We start from the raw sequence: 23012 nt of genomic DNA, 5'->3' as shown, positions 1-23012 counted from the left end.
TACACCATGACGGAGAGACAGTGCCTCCCCGTCAGATTGAGACGCCATCTCGGCGTCTCCACAAACAAACAAAAAAAACCCCACTAACTCCACTAAACTAGTTCAAAACACCAAAAAAAGATCTTGAATATATACCTCATTAAGCAGTAATATCAGCTAATTTCAAGAAAGTATACCAACACAAATACAGAGAGCCCTCTTCCCACAGCCACCCTCCACCTCAGAGAGAGAGAGAGAGAGAGAGAGAACCAAAAATGGTTTAAGAGAAGGGTCTTAAGGGCCAATCTTAATGTTTGTCTGCATGCCTCCAAAGGGCATCCCTCATTTTCTCTCAGTTCACTGACTCAGTCCTCTCTGCCTCAATTTCAATGACCATATGGTCAGAAAAAATGGGGGGGAAAGACGGAGCTATCTTGTCATTAGGTAACTAGATACCTAAGCTAGCTGATATTAGCGGACTAGTAAAAATGCACAGTCTGCACAATCATCTGGGCCAACATAAAAATCAATGCCAAAACTGGTAATGTTACCAGTTGTGTGTCCTGCAGTTGTCTAGTTTCTGTTATTCTCCTATATCTGTTATTATTTGAAGCAGATATATACTAATGGAGGACTCAAGCATTTTTGATGCTTTTGATTTTTGTAGGTGTTTGAATAATGTTAATGCTATTAAGGAGTGAGAGTCTAGTCATTGTTTATGTGACCTTGGATAGTGTAGTGTTGTGTAAGTGTAACCGAGTGGAAAATATGTTCCTACTAAAGTCACTAGATGGCACTGTGCCTTTTTGGGTATCCCCTAATTGAGCGGTGCGCCAGAGGAAATTGCACGAGAGGAAGCAGGAAGTGGAGAGCCTTCCATTTTGAGCAACTTGCCTCATGTGGAGCATTTGCAGTTTTAAATGGGTAAATATTCATAAAATGTTGTTTCTGTACAAAATGATCGAAAGATGCACACTAATATGGTTGTATAGAAGTACAAAATGTTACGTTTACCGCCGATGGTAATTTAGTTGGTCGGATGTTTGCAGATTCTATCCACATGTGCTGAGTAACTCGGGAGAGAGCTGTGAGGCTCATACTTTCTGAAAGCATTGTAAATTCATTTTGCAGAGATATGTTGTTATCATTCCTACTTGAGAACATTTAATGTGTGTACAGTGTACCGAAAATAATGTTTATTTTCCTTGTGTAGTGCTGTATGGGGTTGATGGCCTGCCGCCACATGTGCACCTGGGTTAGCACAAAGATAGAATACAGTGAGTATATACTGCACACTTCATTTGAGATTTATGTACCAAATGTTTCATGTTCTATGTACTGCCTTTGACTGTTTGTAGTTTTGTTTATTTTCTTTTATTTAGTTAATAGAATGTACAGAGCTACCGCTACAGTTGTTTATGCATTGACTGAATTAGGCACTTCAGTCCCTTAGCACACAAGCCAAATCTGGCCAATCCTTGCCCATTTAGGGGGTACCCTATTTAAAGCTTTATAACTCCAGATGTGAACATCACAGAAACTTGAAAAATGGCTTAAATGAAGCAAGACATTTTTACCATTTTCAATACTAGCTTAGATTAGTTTATATTCATAATTTTGGAAGAAATAAAGTGCCACAAATGCAGTTGTCTAGGCAAAAAATCTAAAATGAATTTGCTCTTTTTTAGTTCGCAATGAAATACTGAGAGATTGCATATATACAGCAAGTTAAACTATACATGTCCTGGGTCAAAAATGTCTTGAGCACAAGTTCATAAAATCTAAGGGTGGATATGTAGAACTACTAAAGATCTATGAAGCAAAAACTAAGCAGTGTACCCAGCATCTCCAAATCTACCCAAAATGTCTAAATTATGCATTGCTGTAAATCACAACATATTCACGTATTTCACTACAAATCAACTGTTTTTACTCAAGAAACTCACTGTTGCATTATTTCCAAGTGGGAATTACAAGTTTTCTGCCAGTACAGTGGTCTAAAATAGCTAGGGATCCAGAAACATATCCAGAATCTCTCCAAAAAGGAATATAGCCTAATGCTTTTTGTCCATTGTAAAGTGCATAAATGAGCCCCTGATGAAGGTTTGAGATGAAACATTGATATCAGATTTAAAAAGAATGAAACAATGTTGTCATGCAATGCTGTACAGTACCTAAATGTGTAATAATTAACTCTTGTATGGATTTCTATTCCCTGTCGTCTCGTATGTTTTCTTGTATGGGGATGGGACGACATGAAAACAATTTTCAACTGTCCACCGCATTGTGGCAATGTTCAAACCCTCGTCATCACTGTTGCATGCATCACAAAGACTACTAGACTACCAACGAGCACTTGCATTACAGTGTGAACTATCCTCATTATAAAACACCACTAACCTATTTAAAGACACTCAAAAATAATGTATATAACCGAAATATTTTGAGCAGTAATACTTACATAACAATGTTTTGTAAGTATTACTGTTTTCAGTAGATAACGACAGACAGTAAATCAATGATAGGCTATAGTTATATCCGCTTCTCTCTTACACCAGAAAACGATGTCAGCTTGGTCTGTCAGCAAACATATGGCTTAGCTATGCCCAGAAGTCCTCAATAATAATAGTATTTTCCAAGAAATTATGAAAATCGTTGACAACATTTCGTTAGGTGCAGCGTCTTTTACAGAGTGAATGCGATCATAACAACGCTTTCGATTACGCTGACCTATAAAACGCTATTCCAAAAGCAAAATTAGACATGTTATACATTGTTAGAAAGCTTATACTCTCACCTACTGAGTAAACAAATTGTCTATCAGGCCAGACTGTAGTAAAAAGGGCGACAACTCCGTAAACAACACGTGCGGTATTACGCACAGCTATTTTGGAAGGTACCCAGGTGTAAACACCTCACAGCTAGACCAATGAGGGTTTGTAGCTGGAGGGGAAGGCACTGCGTGTTTTCCTTTGGCTGGTGTGAGTCAAAAACTGAGATGTTAGTTATTTTTCCTCTGTTCGTAAGAACAGGGCACAATTACACTTAAGAATGCACTGGTTCCGTTGCCGCAGGTTAGATATGAAGGCGCTGCTTCATATCCCGCTTAAGACTGGCCTGAAACGGGCCAGTAGCATTCTGGTTACTCTCCGTTCGCAAACGGGGCTATGCTGTCATCAGAAATATATCTGATCTGTCGCCGGACTGTCAATATTCCAGCAAGTAAGCGTAACAGTTACTAGGTTTTACTCTCGTGATAATCTGACTCCAAATGAAATTAGAATTTAAAATTTGGGTTTAACTATACGTGGAACTTGGGAGTGGTTACACTCGACTCTATCTTGTGCCATCATTCCTCAATATATGCTCCTGGGTTTAGCACTATTGTTAAATCTCAGTTCGGTGAAGGACCCAGAGGGTAGGAGGCTGACCACCATAATACATGCCTTCCTTTGTGCATAGATAGTTATGAGCCCAGGACAGTGTGTATCTATCGGGCTCCTTAAGGCGAATTTGACAAGAACCGGCGTATAACGCCCATGGGTCCTCTTAAGCCAAAACACCAGAACCAATACCACCAATCCCGTTAGCGGGCAGATCGTGGTCGCCTATCTAACTTGAAGACCTCACTAAAGACGTTCGCTGTACTAGAACCCTGATCAGTAGGTCCTAGTCATTGTCCCCCTGAGTATTTAATCGGAATTTCGCTGAAAAGAAGATAAAATGGATTAGAGTCATGAAGACCACGCAAGTTAAAAATAAGAAGAATATGTTTAACAGGCAGGTAGGTCATTAGCTTCAAATTCACAATCAATTATAAGGTTTAAAAACATAAATACAGAGTAAAAAGTTCTTACCCAGCCTGTTTAGCTGCACACGAAATCACAGAGTCTGCGCAGTGTGGGAAGTCGATTGCGATCTTCCTCGACAGGATTGTCTCCCTTCCTTTTAGGCTAAATCCCGTGTTTGATCGAGGCGGCATTGCCATAAATTAACCTGGCCGAATAATAAATCTCGAATTTCGGCCCCCACCATTTGGAGGCTGTTGTTAAAACAATTAGTGGGGAAATCGGGAAAAGAAGATGATTACCAGAGAGGACATTCCATTGTGTTAGTTTTTCCCTGAGTTTCTGAAACTATGTTTTATTAAATGTTATTTGGTATGCAACATATTTCATTCAATTTCTTGAATTTCCCTGAATACGCCCATACCAAACATGTCCAGGGGATGTAATATTATGGTGCAGTTGTCATGAAAATACCCTTTTGTTGTACCATTTTACATGCAATCCATGTTATTACATAAGGCATAATACGGTAATACAATGAAAACATGTGCATGGTTTGTACGGTTTTCCGGGGTTTGTAAATAGGATAAACAGATGGTTTAAAGTCCAAATCCAGAAAAGAAAATAAGAAGTGTAATGACAAAGGGGAGTCAAGCGCAGTTGCCCCACCATTTTGCCAGAGGCCTGATGATCTTTTTACCCTTAATGACCCCAACACACACACCCCCACAACCATAGACAAAGCGACCAGTTCCCCTTATCTTAGTTGTGTCCAGATGGCAACATTCCAGAGAGCCAAATGGCCTGCTCATCCCGAGGAAGTCCGAGTAACTTATTGTTTAGCACTCGGCTCTGGGTTCTTTGAAGTCCAGGATGAGTCCCAGCCTGCAGGCTCATTCAAATGCCAGCCTTTTCTGAGTCCCAGTTTGACCCCCCTCTACACAGGCATCCCAATTGCGCGTATTTCACAAACGGATTGTACTAGACAATATATGACCACTCGGTCTCAAAAGGGACATCTTTATGCGTAAAACCGATGGTAAGGTTTAGAGCCCGACCGATATATCGGTTTGGCCGATATATCGGCCATTATTTGACTTTTTTGACGACATCGGGATCGGCAGTTATGCAGCCGATGTGTCCCAATTTTTAAATAAGTATAATAAACAAAAAAAAAACATTGATTATTTATCTGCACTTGTCTGTTCGAATGTTGTAATTGCTATTTACTAGAATTATCCAGTAGAGGGAGCTCTAATACAAATGTGAACTGCAGCAGCTGACGCGCTACTTCTGTAATAAGACTTTTTTCACTTGTGCCTCATCCAATATTCTCTACTGCAAGACTTGTCTGTACAGATTCGATTGCCGCAATGAAGGTATGTATATTTAGTGAAAGTTTTTAATTAAATGCGTTTATACGACCACTATGTTTATCATTCCTCATTATCAAGCGAGCGAGCTAGCTAACATATTTGGTTCACTTTAGCAAGCTAGCTGGCTAGCAAGCCTTTATGAAGTGGCAGTGAGCACATAAGCAGCGTAGGATCTACATTTCCAGAGGACATCGCTGTATTTTCAAATAAATAACCTGCCAAAATAAAATGGTGATTGAATGCATCACACATTTGTTTTTTATCTGAGATAATGTTACTATATGATGCTGTGTAGCCAACTCGTTATTGCAAGCGAGTGTGTCATCTAGTCACGCGTCATCGTGGCAAGCTAACCAGACAGTAAAAACGCTGATAAAACACTTCTAACGTGGATCATTTTAAGACATGTTATCTAGCTTTGTCTTGATAACATGAGAGAAGGATTGCTGTTGGAGAAGTGAATCAACCAACAGTTAGCGTGGGTAACCTGCACGAAAGCGCATTGTAGTTTTTTTCACATATTTCATCCTGTCAATTTAATTTCATTTAACGTTACACTTGATTCACTCATTAGCTCCGCTAGATAATGTCTTACTCTTTGAGATCATGTAGTAGAAATAAAATAAGAAAATATAATTCATTTAACTTACTGAGAATATATAATAAGAAATAATGAGGCTGTGTCAATAGCTAATGCGTTATTGCGAGCGACTGTGTCATCTAGTCACGCGCCAGAGCGCATTGTAGTTTTTTTCACCACCGAATTCTTATGGACAGGGAAGCTCGCTAGATAAAGTCTTACTCTTTGAGATCATGTAGTAGGAATAAAATAAGAAAATATAATTAATTTACTGAGAATATATACTAAGAAATAATAATAACAAATCAATAACAACAATAATAATAATATTCATAAAAATACATGTTTGAAACTGGAAAACTGATTTTTTTAAATTAATTTTTTATAGATGGCTGGAAAAGAAAGGAGTAAAAGCAAGGTATGGAGTTATTTTGATTTCACACACTTAAAGATGGTGTGAATATATATATATATTTAATTTAATATAATCTTTTACATTTTTTTATATAAAAAGTTCTTTGTGTGTTTATTTTTATTTTTATTAAATAAAAAATGTATTTCTTAAATATAGAAACTTTAATAAAATATAAGTTTTTCAAATTGATTTGAAAATGTTGCACTTTTTGACAAAATATCGGTCAAAACATCGGTAATCGGTGGGCTAGGACTCTCCAAAATCGGGATCGGCATCGGACCCAAAAATCTGGCATCGGTCGGGCTCTAGTAAGGTTGTATATTTATTCAATATTTAGTCCCAGATATTGACTGTAGAATGACATGGTATCTTTTAAGAAAACTTTTTCTCGTTTATTCAGTTATTCAGCGAGCAGCGTTTTCACTGCTGTATTGGCACATCTCAGGGCTATTGTCGGGTTTATATTGTTGCTATGACGGAATACGATTTTCGAGTGGTGAAAGTATATTTTTATGAATGCCAAGGTAGAAAATATTGCCCATTATGTCATGGGTGGGGGGTGTAGCTGCAGATGAGACTGCAGGGAGGGTTTGTGTGTTAAATGAACGACCAGAGCGACAATGGTGGGGCTGCGAAACTGCGTATTTGGCATAGTTGTCGTTTATCGTCTACTAATGAAACTAAAACAATGCGTTTCTGCTTTTAACTCATTGTTAAACTCTTTGGTTGCAGTAGCACTGAATGTCTGAGTTTAGTAATCTCGGCACGCCGGCGTGCCGACCACTAGGGGCCTCGCTAAGAGGTTAAGTTAGCCTAGAATTTCAGTCACTCCATTTAATTTGTTTATGCACTTCATATAGGTAGATTTGGAGCCAAGATTTATGAAATCTTTTGAATGCTTGAATAGTGAGCTACATTTTGAAGTGAGACTTTGTGTCTGAAGTTGTAAATTTGCTTGTGTAGCAAAATCTCTGTTAAATTTAAACCAAATTGAACACTCCAAATTAATTTAATACTACTCTCCCATTGTGAGAGTATGTCAGGTAATAAAGATCCCTGAATATGTTTTTGTGTCCTGTGTCATTCTAATTTCACCAGGCTACATAAGCATGGAGTAAGCCCGGCCAACCTGTAACTTGACACTTGGCAGATTGGATATCTGCCATCTCAATATGTTGGCAGCTGCAAGGAGGGACACAATGACAATTCAGAACGGCACTCAAATTTTCAGGATTGCACATTCAGTCTGGGTGCAGCGGTAGTAATAATAATAATAATAATAACGCACTTGCTGTGCTTGGAACAATGCATTCATATAGTGCCTTTACTTCATGATCTCAAAGTGCTTTACAGTGAAGGGATAGTGTCACACACCGTGTCACACCCCGTTGGTGAACAGAAGACACAGGAAGATATGGGGATTCCAGAATATACTAGTTATTTTTAAATGGAGAGAGAGAGCACGGTCATACAGAAATTAAGTAAAACTTTTTTGCCTTTCACCCTCATGCGATTCAGGTAAGAAATTATAATTTAATACAACAAACTAAAATAACAAATACAACATAAACTAAACAGTTCAACATCTTTTCAGCTTCTTGCCAGTTGGCGCAGCTCTCTCTTGGCTTGGCGATTCCTCTGTCACAGCTGCCAACTGGGAAGAGGGTACACTTTAAATCCCTAATTCATAATGCACTCCAGGTGTGTTCTCCTACTTAATCAGTCGGCGTGGTCCTTTGATCTCCCTGAACCGACAAACTGAGCCCTGCCACAGATAGAAACTCATCTCAACGTCAGCATCACTGGACATTTTCTACACTATATGATGTGTTATAGATGGCAGCATGGTCAGTATTTTTAATCGATTAAAAGTATAAAAACATGGCTTAGTAGGGAGGTTGTACAATCATTGTTGATAAGCAAGGCCCCGGAAAATATACAGAGCAAGTTTTTACTCTATCTTGAACAGGATATCCTTGAATCTTTTCTCCTCACGAGGCTTTATTTTGGGTCGTTGTTGCCGAAGTTAAAATATTTCCAAAGTAAATACATGCTGTTTCTCTCAAGGTTCACATTTTAGCCAGTGAGACCTAGAGAGAATCATGCACTATCCCTGCTGAAATTTCTAGAAGACGGGTATTGTTTATGGTACAGAGCTACCATGAGGCAGCTGTAGAGTCTACCTGCTGCTGGCAGTACGCTGTGCTGTGTGCAGATGAAGTTTTCTCAGGCTGATAAGTTAAGGCAAGTTTGACTGTGAGATAGTGTTACAGTTTGTCTCAAATGACTTTAGTATCATACATGCACACACGTACATGTACACACACACACACACACACACACAAACAAACCTACACTCACACGTGCACACGGACATCCCACACAGCCTCACATACACACAAATACACAGACATGCTTTCATCTACACAGCTAATGTTTAGTATTTAGCTATTTTGATAGGAACTGGGGGTTATGGCCAGATTGGACAAACATTACATTTTTAGGCCATGAATACCAGCAGTGGGTTTGGGGTTGGAAGCATGCTTACATTGAAAAGGGCATCACAGCCACAGTGAATTGTGTCTTCTTATGGTGATGAATGTGTGATGTTATGGGGTTGTTTTGGATATACTGGTCCTCTACCAGTCCTTTCAGTAAGACAATGCTCTGGCGTGTACATCAATCTCAACCAAGAAATGGCTAACTGAAAACACAGTTATTGTTTTGCAATTGCCATCTTAGTCTGCAGACTTAAACACAATTAAAAATTTGAGGATTGAATTGAAAAGGACAGCCCTGAAAGACTGGATGGAGGATCTGAAAGATGTTGCAAGATTCTGTGGCAAAAAGATTTATTTTATGTTCATCAATCTCATACACCATTGTTTAAAAAATGACTCATTTGTGTTATCCTTGCAAAGGGAAAGAAGTTCTGAAAGGGGTGGGAATAGTTGAATATCACTAAATAAAATGTTTTTATTGTGTTAGCAATGGTGTGAATAATTTTGGAGGGCATTGCAGACTAACATATTCATGCACACACAAATATAGACTCATAGAGACATGCAGATAAACAGATGCAGAAACAAAAGTTGGTACACTCTCTCTGTCTCTCTCTCTCTCATATATATGCACATGCAGATAAACAGATGCAGAAACATAGACTGGTACTCTCGCTCTCTCTTTCTCTGTCTCTCAGACCCTTACAACCAGAGGAGGGGAAAAAGAGAAGAAAAAAAGTAACCTCCCCCCTTCCCATACACATATGCAAGTGTAGATAACATTTCCAGTTTATTGTTTAATTTAGTTTCTTCAGGCCGATTGTCAATGTACAGGTTTTTGTTGGGCTTGTCAAATTTTATAAATGTAATGGGTATGGTATTTTCTCGTATATTTTGTAAGAATTGTTTTTTGATGGTCAGTTGTCCCAGGGGGTCTCTGTCTGGGTAGAGCTGGATTGCTCATCAGTGCCTTGTGCTGGTAACAGTGTGGCTCAGTCTGATTCAAATGAACCTAGAATTTGAGTGCTCTTTTTCAATTGTCAACAGGAGCAGGAAGCGACCTGATTTGGCCCTGCATGCGTTATTTGGGGCATTTCTGTGGACATGTGGTATATTTTTGCAAAACTCATGGAGAAATTTTTCGATTTGATTTCCATCCCACTGTTTTTAGTTTTTTAGTTGGGGGGGGGGGGGGCATAAAGGAGGATGGGCATGATAATGCCGTCCAATATTTTTAGCCTTTAAAAAAAAAAAAGAATTACATAGTAGCCCCTGTGTGCTTTGTCCCTTAATGCATTTATTGCCATGTTGAAACTTCTTGAAGACCCAGGTAAGTATAGCTGGTGGTATGCTACAGGGTTTTGGCTCTAAGGGTGAAGTGGGTATGGCTCCAAGAATTGCTCTAGGTATGATAGGCTGGACTGTAACCCCTGTTCTGTGGGTGACAGAAAAACGAGGTCATCCGCATAGGGTAAACATTTTTAAAAAATTTATTTATCATGAAGTGTGAGTCCAGGAGCAGCAGTCTGTTCCAACTGTAAGGCCAATTCATTAATGTAACTTCAGAAAGTATTCAGACCCCTTCACTTTTTCCACATTTTGTTACATCACAACCTTATTATAAAATGGATTACATTAATTTTTCTTTATCAATATTATTTTATTAATCGATCTACACACAATACCATGTAATGACAAGGCGAAAACAGGTTTTTAGAAATTTTAGCAAATTTATGAAAAATAAACTGAAATATCACATTTACGTAAGTATTCAGACCCTTTACTCAGTACTTTGCTGAGGCACCTTTGGTGGCGATTACAGCCTCAAGTTATCTTGGGTATGATGCTACAAGCTTGGCTCACCTGTATTTGGGGTATTTTTCCCATTCTTCTCTGCAGATCCTCTGAAACGCTGTCAGGTTGGATGGGGAGCGTTGCTGCACAGCTATTTATAAGGTCTCTCCAGAGATGTTCAACTGGGTTCAAGTCCGGCTGGGCTACTCGAGGACATTCACAGACTTGTCTTGAGGCCACTCCTGCATTGTCTTGGCTGTGTGCTTAGGGTCATTGTCCTGTCGGAAGGTGGACCTTCGCCCCTGTCTGAGGTCCTGAGCACTCAGATCTCAAGGATCTCCTTGTACTTTGCTCCGTTCATCTTTCCCTTGATCCTGACTGGTCTTCCAGTTCCTGCCACTGAAAAGCATCCCCACAGCATGATGCTGCCACCACCATGCTTCACCGTATGTATGGTATTGGCCAGGTGATGAGAAGTGCCTGGTTTCCTCCAGATGTGACGCTTGGCATTGTGGCCAAAGAGTTCAATCTTGGTTTCATCAGACCAGAGAATCTTGTTTCTCATGCTCTGAGAGTCCTTCAAGTGCCTTTTGGCAAACTCCAAGCCGGCTGTCATGTACCTTTTACTGAGGAGTGGCTTTCGTCTGGCCTCTCTACTCTAAAGGCCTGGTGGTGGAGTGCTGCAAAGATGGTTGTGCTTCTGGAAGGTTCTCCCATCTCCACAGAGGAACTCTGGAGCTCTGAGTGGCTATTGAGTTCTTGGTAACCTCCCTGACCAAGGCCCTTCTCCCCGATTGCTCAATTTGGCCTGGCAGCCAGCTCTAGGAAGAGTCCTGGTGGTTCTAAACTTCTTTCATTTAAGAATGATGGAGGCCACTGTGTTATTCAGGACCTTCAATGCTGCAGATTTTTTTTGTACCCTTCCCCAGATCTGTACCTCGATACAATCCTGTCTCAGAGATCTACAGACAATTCCTTCGACTTCATGGCATGGTTTTTGCTCTGACGTGTACTGTCAACTATGGGACCTTATATCGACAGGTGTGTGCCATTCCAAATCATGTCCAATCACTTGAATTTAACACAGGTGGACTCCAATCAAGTTGTAAAAATATCTCAAGTATGATCAATGGAAACAGGATGCACCTGAGCTCAATTTTGAGTGTCATAGCAAAGGGTCTGAATACTTATGTAAATGTGATATTTCCATTTAAAAAAAAAAAGATTTCTAAAAACCTGTTTTCACTTTGTCATTATGGTGTATTGTGTGTAGATTGATGCGTATAACAATGAATTTAATCAATTTTAAAATAAGGCTGTAACGTAACAAAGCATGAAAACAGTGAAGGGTTCTGAATACTTTCCGAAGGCACTGTAAATATTGAAGAGTGTTGGACTCAGACTGCATCCCTGTCTCACTCCACCTCCCTCCAGTTCTTTTATTTCCAAATTTGATACTGCACTTATTCTCTGAATACATTGATTTTATGATGTCATAGACTTTACCTCCTACACCACTTTGTAAGATTTTAAAGAATAGTCCATTGTGCCAAATTGAATGAAATGCTTTTTTGAAATCAACAAAACATGCAAAAATTATTTATTTATTTGTTTGGTGGACGTGCTTGTTTATGAGTGTGTGTAGGGTGTAAATATGGTCAGACGTGTGATGATTTGGTAAGAAGCCAGTCTGACTCTGACTCTTAAGATATTGTGTTCTTTAAAGAAGGCCAGTATCTGGGCATTGATTGTACTGCAGAAAACCTTCCCTAGATTACTGTTCACACAGATGCCTTGATAATTGTTTTGGTTGGATTTGTCTCCACTTTTAAATATAGGGGTAATCAGGCCTTGTTTCCAGATTTCAGGGAAACGCCCAGTAGTAAGTGCTAAATTAAATAATTTGAGGATGGCCTCAAGTAATTTAGTGCTGCTATGTTTTAACATCTCTGTGCAGATACCATCAAGCCCAAATTATTTTCTGGCCTTTAGGGTCTGTAGCTTGCCTTTAATTTCCTGCAGAGTAATAAATTTTTTTTATTGTTTTTAATAGTTGTTTCTAAGTCTTTTAATTGTTGAAGTCTGATTAGAATTAAATTTTTTGCTTTTAGGTTTTTCATAAAGTTCTTTACAGTGTTTTTTTCCAGATATCGCCGTTCTGTATTGTCAATTTTTCTGTCATGTTTGTCGAATTTAGTTCCCCAAGTCCCAAAATGAGTTTTAATTCATTGCATTTTCGATTTTGTCAATTTCTTTGGCCATATATTGCTTATTTTTCCTTCTGAGAATAATTTCAAGTTTCTTCAGTTCGACCTTATCCTTGTTGAGTATAGGTACCGGACTCTTTCTGCAGAAATAAATCCTATTTCTTGTATGATACACCTCGTTGTGCCTGGTTATTCAAAGGAGGTAATTTTCTCTGCCCAACCATTAATTGGTAGATATTTGAAAAAAAAACAGGATAATTTATTGAATAATACATTTATGAGGACATGCTAAATAAAGACATGCCTCACAATTTACAAACTAAACCACAGACAGTATTAACCACACGCACAGCCAGGGTAGCAACTATGGTTCATTGACAAACTTAACAGTTTCTACCTATTGCCTAATGTGGCGGAATATATGAAGGTCTTGTAAACACCTCACAGCTAGACCAATGAGGGTTTGTAGCTGGAGGGGAAGGTATCGCGTGTTCTCCCTTAGCTGGTGTGATTCAAAACCGGAGATGTTAGTTATTTTCCTCTGTTCGTAAGAACAGGGCACAATTATAATTAAGAATGCACTGGTTCCGTTGCCACGGGTTAGATATGAAGGCGCTGCTTCATATCCCGCTTAAAACTGGCCCGAAACGGATCAGTAGCATTCAGGTTACTCTCCGTTCGCAAACGGGGCTATGCTGTCATCAGAGATATATCCGATCTGTCGCCGGACTGTCAATATCCCAATGGGAGCATCAGAATATTCACAAATGCGCGGAACAACACATCAAATATATCCATGACCACAGCAAGAAAGCGTAACAGTTAATAGGTTTTACCCTCGTGATAATCTGACTCCATATTAATTAAGTTATTTTCCAAATTAGAATTTAGGCTTGATTTAGAATGGAACTCAGTTCGTCTGAAGTTCTACACCGAGGGTCAACGCAGTTTCACCCGGTACGCACCGCGGATGCGCCCGTAACGACAATTTAACTAGCTGTTTGCAGACGACAGCGGTTGTGAGATTTCCCTCATGGGGAGTATAACCTAATTAGGGTTCAGGGACTCCGAAAGGGCCAATATTGGTCATCCCAGGATCAACTTGGTTCTGCTGACGGTCCCGCCTTAACTGAAAACTTGGTGATCAAACAAGTCCAACGGGCAGTTCCCTAGTCATAATTGGGGGAAACCGACTTAGAGGGCTGTTACAAGAACGAAACATTGACCAAGACCACACAAATCAAGTCATTAACAGTTTTAATGTCAGGTAGGTTATACACTTAAAATAGTCAATTTGTAGTTACAGAATTTAGAAAATAGTCTAACAATCAAAGATAAAGATGAGCATACCTGACAGCAGTCTACACACAGAAAGAGTCTTGTGTGGGAAGTCTGATTGCAGACTCCCCTGACAGCAGTCTACACACAGAAAGAGTCTTGTGTGGGAAGTCTGATTGCAGACTCCCAGAGGGCCCTGTTTCTCTCCTATAAGAACCCAGCGCAGGCAGGTGGATGTCGCCACAAAAGGGTCATAAAACCATAAATTTACTTGGAGGGGGAAGATTGGAATTTGGTTCAGACAGGATCAGACAGATGGATTTACTAGGAGGAGTGTCCCAAAAATACAGTTTATTTCCAAATTTATTAAAATAGATTTTCTATAGGTTTGATGGTTTTAAAACCTAAACCAGAGCATCACTCGCACAGAGACCATAAAAACCATACCAAATATGAATATTTGTTCTTGTGATTGTCATGAAAACTCTGAAAACCATGAAATAACTGTACAATCTCTTACATGAACCAACTGCCAACTCTCAATGTCTTTCCACAGTGTATCAAGATTGCATAGTGTAGTGTAGCAATGTATTCAACCCAAATCTGGATTTATTTCCTAACAAAAAGTGTGCTTGAGTAAATTTCTTTCCTTATGAAGGTAGGGAGACAAGTTACCCAGTGACACCAGGTGAGGGCACTTTGGCTGTCCCTCAACTGTCCTGAGCAATTTGCCCCATTTCTATCATGTGATTTTATTACTTGCAATCTGAAACCTCCAGGACGTTGGGGTAATTTTAGAATTGCTTTCCCGTAGAAAAGAGGTGTCACCTGTTAACTGTCGCAAAACCAGATGCCAAGGTCTTACGGGCCACTCTGTCCCGACAATATCAGACTCTGCACCTGGCGAATTGCTTTACGACAGTCAGAGAGGAAATTCCCCTCTATGCCTGTTCCCGTGGGCCTTACAGATTCCCCTCTCTGGCCCCGTGGGACAAACAGAACGCTGTCCCAGGGGTCACTGAAAATGCCCAACTTTGACAGCAGTCCAGGTCCGGTGTTTATGGTCTCAAGCCCGGCCTTGCTGGCAACTGGAGGGGGCTGAGAACCAATGCAGCATGAGTGGAGGTGCGCAGAGAGTATATCAGGTGTCGAAAATAACAGCATTGAACCAGGGTGATGGTAAAGATGACTGCGCTAGCGATGACGCACCCTCGGAATACCCAATCCCACTAGGTGTACGCGTCCTGGGCGGACCGGGTAGAGGAGCTGGCCAGGATCTCCGCTGTTCTTTTGGCCAGATTCACCTCCACCTGAGCCTGGTTGATGTGGTAATTGGTGTCACGGATGATCTGTTCTACCAAACTCATTAGGTCAGTCAGGGCCCGCGTTCCTTGTTCGTAGAATGTGTCCTCCCACCACGGGGAGACGTCTACCTCCAGTGGAACTCGGCCTAGAATGTTGATCTGACCCATGGCCAAATCTTCCGTCACTTCCAAGCAGAAAGTGTGGTTTGCTGGACAGGTCAGACCTCCATACGAGAAAGAGTTCATCTCGCTGATGACGCACCATTGTGTGTGGGAAACCTGGATAGCGTCAGCGTGGCCATGCAAAGACTGCCCACTAATGAATTTGGTATCATTGGGAAAAAAAGGTTGTAAGGTGTTACAGGTACAGATGATATAGCTGGAGGTTTCATGACAACACATGCGAGTGGTGAATATGGTCTCTGTGCCCCTCATAGTGATATACCCGGTAAGGTGATCTAATTTTAGAATCTGATTCTTCACTACTATGCCGATAGAGCGTATGGTAGTGGAATTTGGGTACACCTGTTCTGGGTGAATTAAAGGAAAAGAAACAAAGAACCCAATACATTTTGTGTGGATGGTTATTGAAAATGATAGTATAAAAATAAAGAACAAAAAATAAAGAAAAACACCAAAATCATAAATTAAGACATATAAGACAAGTAGTGTTCAGAAACATACAATGCCTACATACATACATTTATTAAAAAGTTGAAAATTACTGGAATGGTAATTACTGTAAAATAGTTTAATTTAAGCAGACTGAAGAAATGTTGTCTAATACTATGTGTTAATGGTATAAGAGAAATTCATTATTGCACCAAGAAATTCATAGAATCACATAGGATAGTGTTTCTATTGTGTCCTATATGTGTGCTATTTGGAATTGGATGTGTGCTGGTTTGTGTGCTCTTGTTAGATTAGATGACTGTGAAGTTCTTAATGGGATGGGTGGATCCCCTAATGTAACAAATTGGGTGTTGTAAAATTTGCTCTGGTGCTACACCAGGGGGCCTGTTTAAAGTTAGGAGTTGGCTAAATGAGCTGCTGACATGTTTATGACCCCTTCAGAGATTTCCACCCAACTGGTCTGTCACCGATGCTTGAGGTGCTAACTTCTTGCCTGTATTTGTGCAAAGAAGAGAAAATCTATGTAGGGTTACTGTCTGCATAATTTGGGGGTTAAACCACAACTGACAAAAATAAAAAGATGAAAAAACAAAAAGAAAATCAGTCTTGGGAGTGTAGGTTTACTGCTCCTTAAATATTCAACAACTGACAGAGAAGGGGGGGGGAAACAGAACAAGACAGACAGATGGGGAGGAGGGAGAAAGGAGGAGGAGGTACAGTAAATGAAAAGGAAGGAGGGAATTTAAGGAGAGGAAACTGTGAAAAAGTAGAATAAAGTGAGACCAGTAAGCCAGTCCTTGCCAAAAAATGACCCCCCTTTCAACATTTTAATGCTAAAAGACAAATTTGATGTAAACCTAGGAGTAAGTGCTTCTTCTCCTTATTTATTTATTTATTTATTTATTTGAGATATGTAGTTTGGAAGACTTCTTCCTTAAATAATTTTCATTGCAGGCACAGATGATACTGACCCTTATTAGTTGAGTTAAAGTTTGATGACATTATATTCATTTATGGCATTTGACTGGCTTATCAACGGTTTGCTAAAGATTCTAATATGTATATGTTGTGCTATGGTGAAATTCACACAAAAATACCATTAGATCTTTAGTATCTAACATGCCTTAGCTAATTTAATTGGCACCCAAATAAGTCTGTTGGTGAATTCTAACAGTTTCTAAATGGCGTGCACAGGCATGCGTTAATAATTAATATATTATTAGTTAATATTATTAGTTTAAATCCTCTGATTTCCTCCTTGTGCCGCTAAGACACACAGAATAAAAACCCAGATGAAAACAATAGGGTACTCCAGAATTCACTACACTTTTTTGAAAGCGAGCTTTCTAAAGAAAGGTGAATGGTGGCACACCTATGCCTACATAGCTTAATTTAGCTCTAGGCTAATGGTTATTTTATTTATAATAGGTCAAAGTCTATTTTTTGTTGGTTATAGGCCATTTTGGAATTTTACCTTCTACACTGGCTTATCTCAACTGTTTCATAAACCCTAACCTATTTATTTAATTAATAGTACACCACTGTTTACTGAGACAGATAACACAGGCCAAGGACCTTGGTTCCAGCACCTCAGAAATTCAGAAGTTCTGTGTCCTGATACCTTTTCACCAGTCTCAGAGGTCTTTAGACATGAGTCCCACATGTGGCAAATTCCAGACGGTCGCCACCCTTGTTGTAGCCTGTGGCTACACTTTCAGAGGGATGGAGACTTGCATTTGCCGTGGCACTCAGCGGTCCTGTGACATTACATCGGGCGCGGTACTCAGAGGTACAGTGACTACACCGGCACCGGCCTCGATCTCTGAGACTTAAAGTATGGTTTCCTCCGGACAGGTACGAACAGTTTCAAAACTTGGTGCAGCTGCAGTCTGCACTGTCAGAGGTCTTGAGACGTGTGTACTGCCGCAGGGCCATACCTGGGTTTAAGGATCAGCACAGACTCTGCTTTCAGGGCTGGAACTTTGAAGCCGAGGTTATACACCTGATTCAGCATTCAACAGTATTTTAATATTATTTAATTTAATTATAATAAGAAGCTTGCCACTTTTCCTAGGTTAGCCCCCTAACAAAGTTCAAACTTCTTCGCGTGTGCATTCTGTGATTGCACACGCTTACTGGCAGCTATAAACTTTCTCACTGTTCACCTTCTATTGCTTTTTAGTCTTTCATAACAGTATACCACTCTGTTCATCTTCAAAATTCACTGGCTTTTCACCAGTGCCTCATTTCTCCTGAGTTTGAACAAGGTTTTCTGCGCCTCTGCGCAGAAACAGTAGTAAGCCTTGCATCAAAACTCCCTTCCTTTCTACAAACGTTTACATTTCCTTACACATACGTAACCATCTACTGCTATAGGCTAGTTTGTTCTAGAACGCATTCCGCCGTATTATCACAACACATTTCCTAAAAACATGCCAACCTAAGCATCTCTCTTTCCCTGTTCATGAATTCCCCAAAGGGTAGTAATATGGAAAATGCCTGGTTTCTACGGTCCCAGGCCTGTCTGGGATATGTCGATCCCCTGCACAGTGACTAAAAAACTCTCCCTAGCACAGGCTAATATACAAGAGAATTGTGTCACTCACCACACCAAGGATCGGAAACCCAGAGAAGAAAATGCGAGATACCCACAGTGAAGGGTATCATGCCGGGATGAAAAACACCAGCAGACATTTCAGGGAACACTCCAGATACTCCATATCACGTCGGGGTCACCACTTGTAAACACCTCACAGCTAGACCAATGAGGGTTTGTAGCTGGAGGGGAAGGTATCGCGTGTTCTCCCTTGGCTGGTGTGATTCAAAACCGGAGATGTTAGTTATTTTCCTCTGTTCGTAAGAACAGGGCACAATTATAATTAAGAATGCACTGGTTCCGTTGCCACGGGTTAGATATGAAGGCGCTGCTTCATATCCCGCTTAAAACTGGCCCGAAACGGATCAGTAGCATTCAGGTTACTCTCCGTTCGCAAACGGGGCTATGCTGTCATCAGAGATATATCCGATCTGTCGCCGGACTGTCAATATCCCAATGGGAGCATCAGAATATTCACAAATGCGCGGAACAACACATCAAATATATCCATGACCACAGCAAGAAAGCGTAACAGTTAATAGGTTTTACCCTCGTGATAATCTGACTCCATATTAATTAAGTTATTTTCCAAATTAGAATTTAGGCTTGATTTAGAATGGAACTCAGTTCGTCTGAAGTTCTACACCGAGGGTCAACGCAGTTTCACCCGGTACGCACCGCGGATGCGCCCGTAACGACAATTTAACTAGCTGTTTGCAGACGACACAGCGGTTGTGAGATTTCCCTCATGGGGAGTATAACCTAATTAGGGTTCAGGGACTCCGAAAGGGCCAATGTTGGTCATCCCAGGATCAACTTGGTTCTGCTGACGGTCCCGCCTTAACTGAAAACTTGGTGATCAAACAAGTCCAACGGGCAGTTCCCTAGTCATAATTGGGGGAAACCGACTTAGAGGGCTGTTACAAGAACGAAACATTGACCAAGACCACACAAATCAAGTCATTAACAGTTTTAATGTCAGGTAGGTTATACACTTAAAATAGTCAATTTGTAGTTACAGAATTTAGAAAATAGTCTAACAATCAAAGATAAAGATGAGCATACCTGACAGCAGTCTACACACAGAAAGAGTCTTGTGTGGGAAGTCTGATTGCAGACTCCCCTGACAGCAGTCTACACACAGAAAGAGTCTTGTGTGGGAAGTCTGATTGCAGACTCCCAGAGGGCCCTGTTCCTCTCCTATAAGAACCCAGCGCAGGCAGGTGGATGTCGCCACAAAAGGGTCATAAAACCATAAATTTACTTGGAGGGGGAAGATTGGAATTTGGTTCAGACAGGATCAGACAGATGGATTTACTAGGAGGAGTGTCCCAAAAATACAGTTTATTTCCAAATTTATTAAAATAGATTTTCTATAGGTTTGATGGTTTTAAAACCTAAACCAGAGCATCACTCGCACAGAGACCATAAAAACCATACCAAATATGAATATTTGTTCTTGTGATTGTCATGAAAACTCTGAAAACCATGAAATAACTGTACAATCTCTTACATGAACCAACTGCCAACTCTCAATGTCTTTCCACAGTGTATCAAGATTGCATAGTGTAGTGTAGCAATGTATTCAACCCAAATCTGGATTTATTTCCTAACAAAAAGTGTGCTTGAGTAAATTTCTTTCCTTATGAAGGTAGGGAGACAAGTTACCCAGTGACACCAGGTGAGGGCACTTTGGCTGTCCCTCAACTGTCCTGAGCAATTTGCCCCATTTCTATCATGTGATTTTATTACTTGCAATCTGAAACCTCCAGGACGTTGGGGTAATTTTAGAATTGCTTTCCCGTAGAAAAGAGGTGTCACCTGTTAACTGTCGCAAAACCAGATGCCAAGGTCTTACGGGCCACTCTGTCCCGACAATATCAGACTCTGCACCTGGCGAATTGCTTTATGACAGTCAGAGAGGAAATTCCACTCTATGCCTGTTCCCGTGGGCCTTACAGTCTCCTTCACAGGTCCGGGGGAAAACTGTTGGATGCTGTACAATTCTCATCAGCCATACTCTGGAGAACTTGTCATTTGGAAAGTGATGCCTTTTGTTAGGGTTTTTTTATTTTATGTTTTCTTTGTTTTATGCCTCTTGTACCCCCAAGAAGTAAACATCAGAAAGCCACAGTTGTTTTTGTCCATTCACCACTTGACAGAGTGACTGCCCCCGGCACAGTGCCACTGTAGTGGAGAATGTGGGAAAGGCTCACTTCCCCTTCCATGTATTGAGCTTTCTGCTTGGCCTTCAAATTTGCCAGGGAAAAGACTAAAGGCACCAAAACTAAGTAAAAAATGCGGGCAAACGATTTTTGAGGCCAGCTGGGGCCATTACCTTGGAAGACTTGAAAGTCTATTCCTTGAATTTCCTGACTGAAATGTCATACCTTGTTGCTGTGGCACACCCAGAGCCCAGCACAGCAGTATGCACCCGTGAGTAGCACCTCACCACAAGATGGACCAGGAAGTGGATGAGGTCCTATAACCCAGGACCTCAACCCCAGGACCTCAAAGAAATTGGGAATGAAGAGTCCTGTGTGTATCTCAAGTACCACTTTGCATGGTGCGAGTGGTGTGGAGAGCCTACCAAGCATTGTGTTCCCACTTTAGAATCCACTAGTTCTGGTGCCGTGTATCAATCTGTATTACCCTACGTATGCTCCTGCAGCCAATGACAGAAGATGAACGGTATGCACCGGCTATGTACTGCTCTCCAGGGCTCACTAGACACAGACATCCCAGACTCCTCCAGTCTCCAGCATTCTTCAGCTGTCCCAGACTCCCAGTTGGCGGTACTAACACCAATAATATGGTATACAAATAAGTAAAACATTCACAGATGCCATGCTGATGATTGTTTGGACAGTGTTGCACAAGGAGGAGCCATTTTAATTGAATCAATAATACAAAAATCTCAGTTGCCCAGCCTACAGCTGATGGGGAATAATGCTGCTATTACATCCCAGTTTTTTTTGTGCTTTGTGTTTTTGCCGCGATCCTGTTCGGAAGATGCACCAAAGAGGAGATGTAGGCTGTTGCCTGACAACCTCCTTTGGGAGACTGACTCCACTGGATATCGGCAACTAAATCAACTGAGGGTTGCCTGTCGATGCGGATGCCAAGACCATCACAAAGCAGCATTATTTTAATACTTCTGGACTATATATTCATTATATGCATTTTTGTTTGTTTGTCTATAACCCCCAGTCCACTGTCCACAATCCATGTTTTCTGCCATCTGCTTATCCTGACAACACCATCACGTTTGTGCTTACAAACCTTTCTGTAACGTGTTTGTTAAGTTGCCAGTTGTTGAATTTGTGTTAACTTTAAGTTATACAAAATTATTTTGGGTAAGAGTAGAGGTTTTTAGGATAATCAACAATAGCCCCAGTTCCTACTCAGATACATCTACGAGGGACTGAAGGACAGACTTTTAGAAAAGAGGACCATTTACCAATATGGCTAGGTTCCATCTATCCACTGGTTGCCCAGTGAGACCCTGTGACTTGAACTTCTATATATGCTTTTTAACATGTTTAGAATAGATACATGTCCCTGCTTTGCTGTACAATAAACAGTCGCTTATTGTTTTACAAATCACTTTGTTCTCAATTAAGTCTTTTAGGCTGTAGTTATTGTTGAAGTGCCTTCATGTAACGTCCAATAGCGCACACCTGTATTGTATTTCCGGTGGATTTCGGGTCATGAAAGTGCTAAACCACAAAAAGGACAGTGAGTACCACACTCAGCTTTATGTTTATGTATCTTATGCACTATGCCCTGGACAACCTTTTACCACACAGTGCCTAAAACCTTTCCCCTCTATGAGAAGGGCTTAAGGGGTGAACTCGGACAAAGATGCCTTAGGAAATTGTGTGTGTGTGTGCGTGTGTGTATACATGTGAGTGTGAGTGTGCGTGTGTGTGTGTGCGTGAATGTGTGAAAGTTTGAGTTAATTGTTTGACAGCGAGGAAACAATCTCTTTCTCCTACTCTCTCTTCTACTCCAGATGCAGCACCTCTGTAGCTTCTGGAATCAGACTGCCTGAGCTGCACTCTGCCAATTAAGCCCCATCCAGAAAGACATAGAAAGAGAGTGAGAGAGGCAAAAGATAAGAGAGGCAGTCAGGCTTTGAAAAGCCTTTCATTTGTGAAATTCTCAGGGTGTCTCTGCATCAGAACTTACTTGCTCTGCTGTTTTGCTCTGTGGATGAATGTGTACACTGTGTACAAACTGCAGGCAAAGAGCAAAACATTGCAGGATTTTTCTGAAGTCTGACAACTTGTGTGTGTGTGTATGTGAACGAGAGAAACGGAGTAGTGCAGATGGGCGTATGTATGTGCAAAAGAGAGAGTGAGGACATGTGCATGTGGGAGAGAGAGGTAGAGAGACTGAGTAAGGATGTGTTGGTGATCCCGGCTGTACAGTAAGTTATGTAAAAATGGGCCAGTCCCATGCACTATTTTGGCAGCACCTGTTTAATAACATTGCCGATCATCAACTGTATTTGCATTAAGGTACACATTATGTTTTTTATACATTTATACAGTATTTC

The 23012-nt window shown here is 40.6% G+C and overlaps 1 long non-coding RNA gene across 1 annotated transcript; it reads left to right on the top strand.

The window, feature by feature from the left end:
• The first annotated feature begins 813 nt into the window (after positions 1–813).
• LOC118225032 lies at positions 814–22033 on the top strand. Its single transcript, XR_004764745.1, has 3 exons — positions 814–903; positions 1193–1256; positions 21464–22033. It is a non-coding gene; the product is annotated as an uncharacterized LOC118225032 (long non-coding RNA).
• The last annotated feature ends 979 nt before the right edge of the window (positions 22034–23012 follow it).

Source organism: Anguilla anguilla, chromosome 4 (genome assembly GCF_013347855.1).
Source record: "Anguilla anguilla isolate fAngAng1 chromosome 4, fAngAng1.pri, whole genome shotgun sequence".
Classification (NCBI taxonomy): Eukaryota; Metazoa; Chordata; class Actinopteri; order Anguilliformes; family Anguillidae; genus Anguilla; species Anguilla anguilla.
This window is presented reverse-complemented; position numbering and strand designations above follow the sequence as displayed.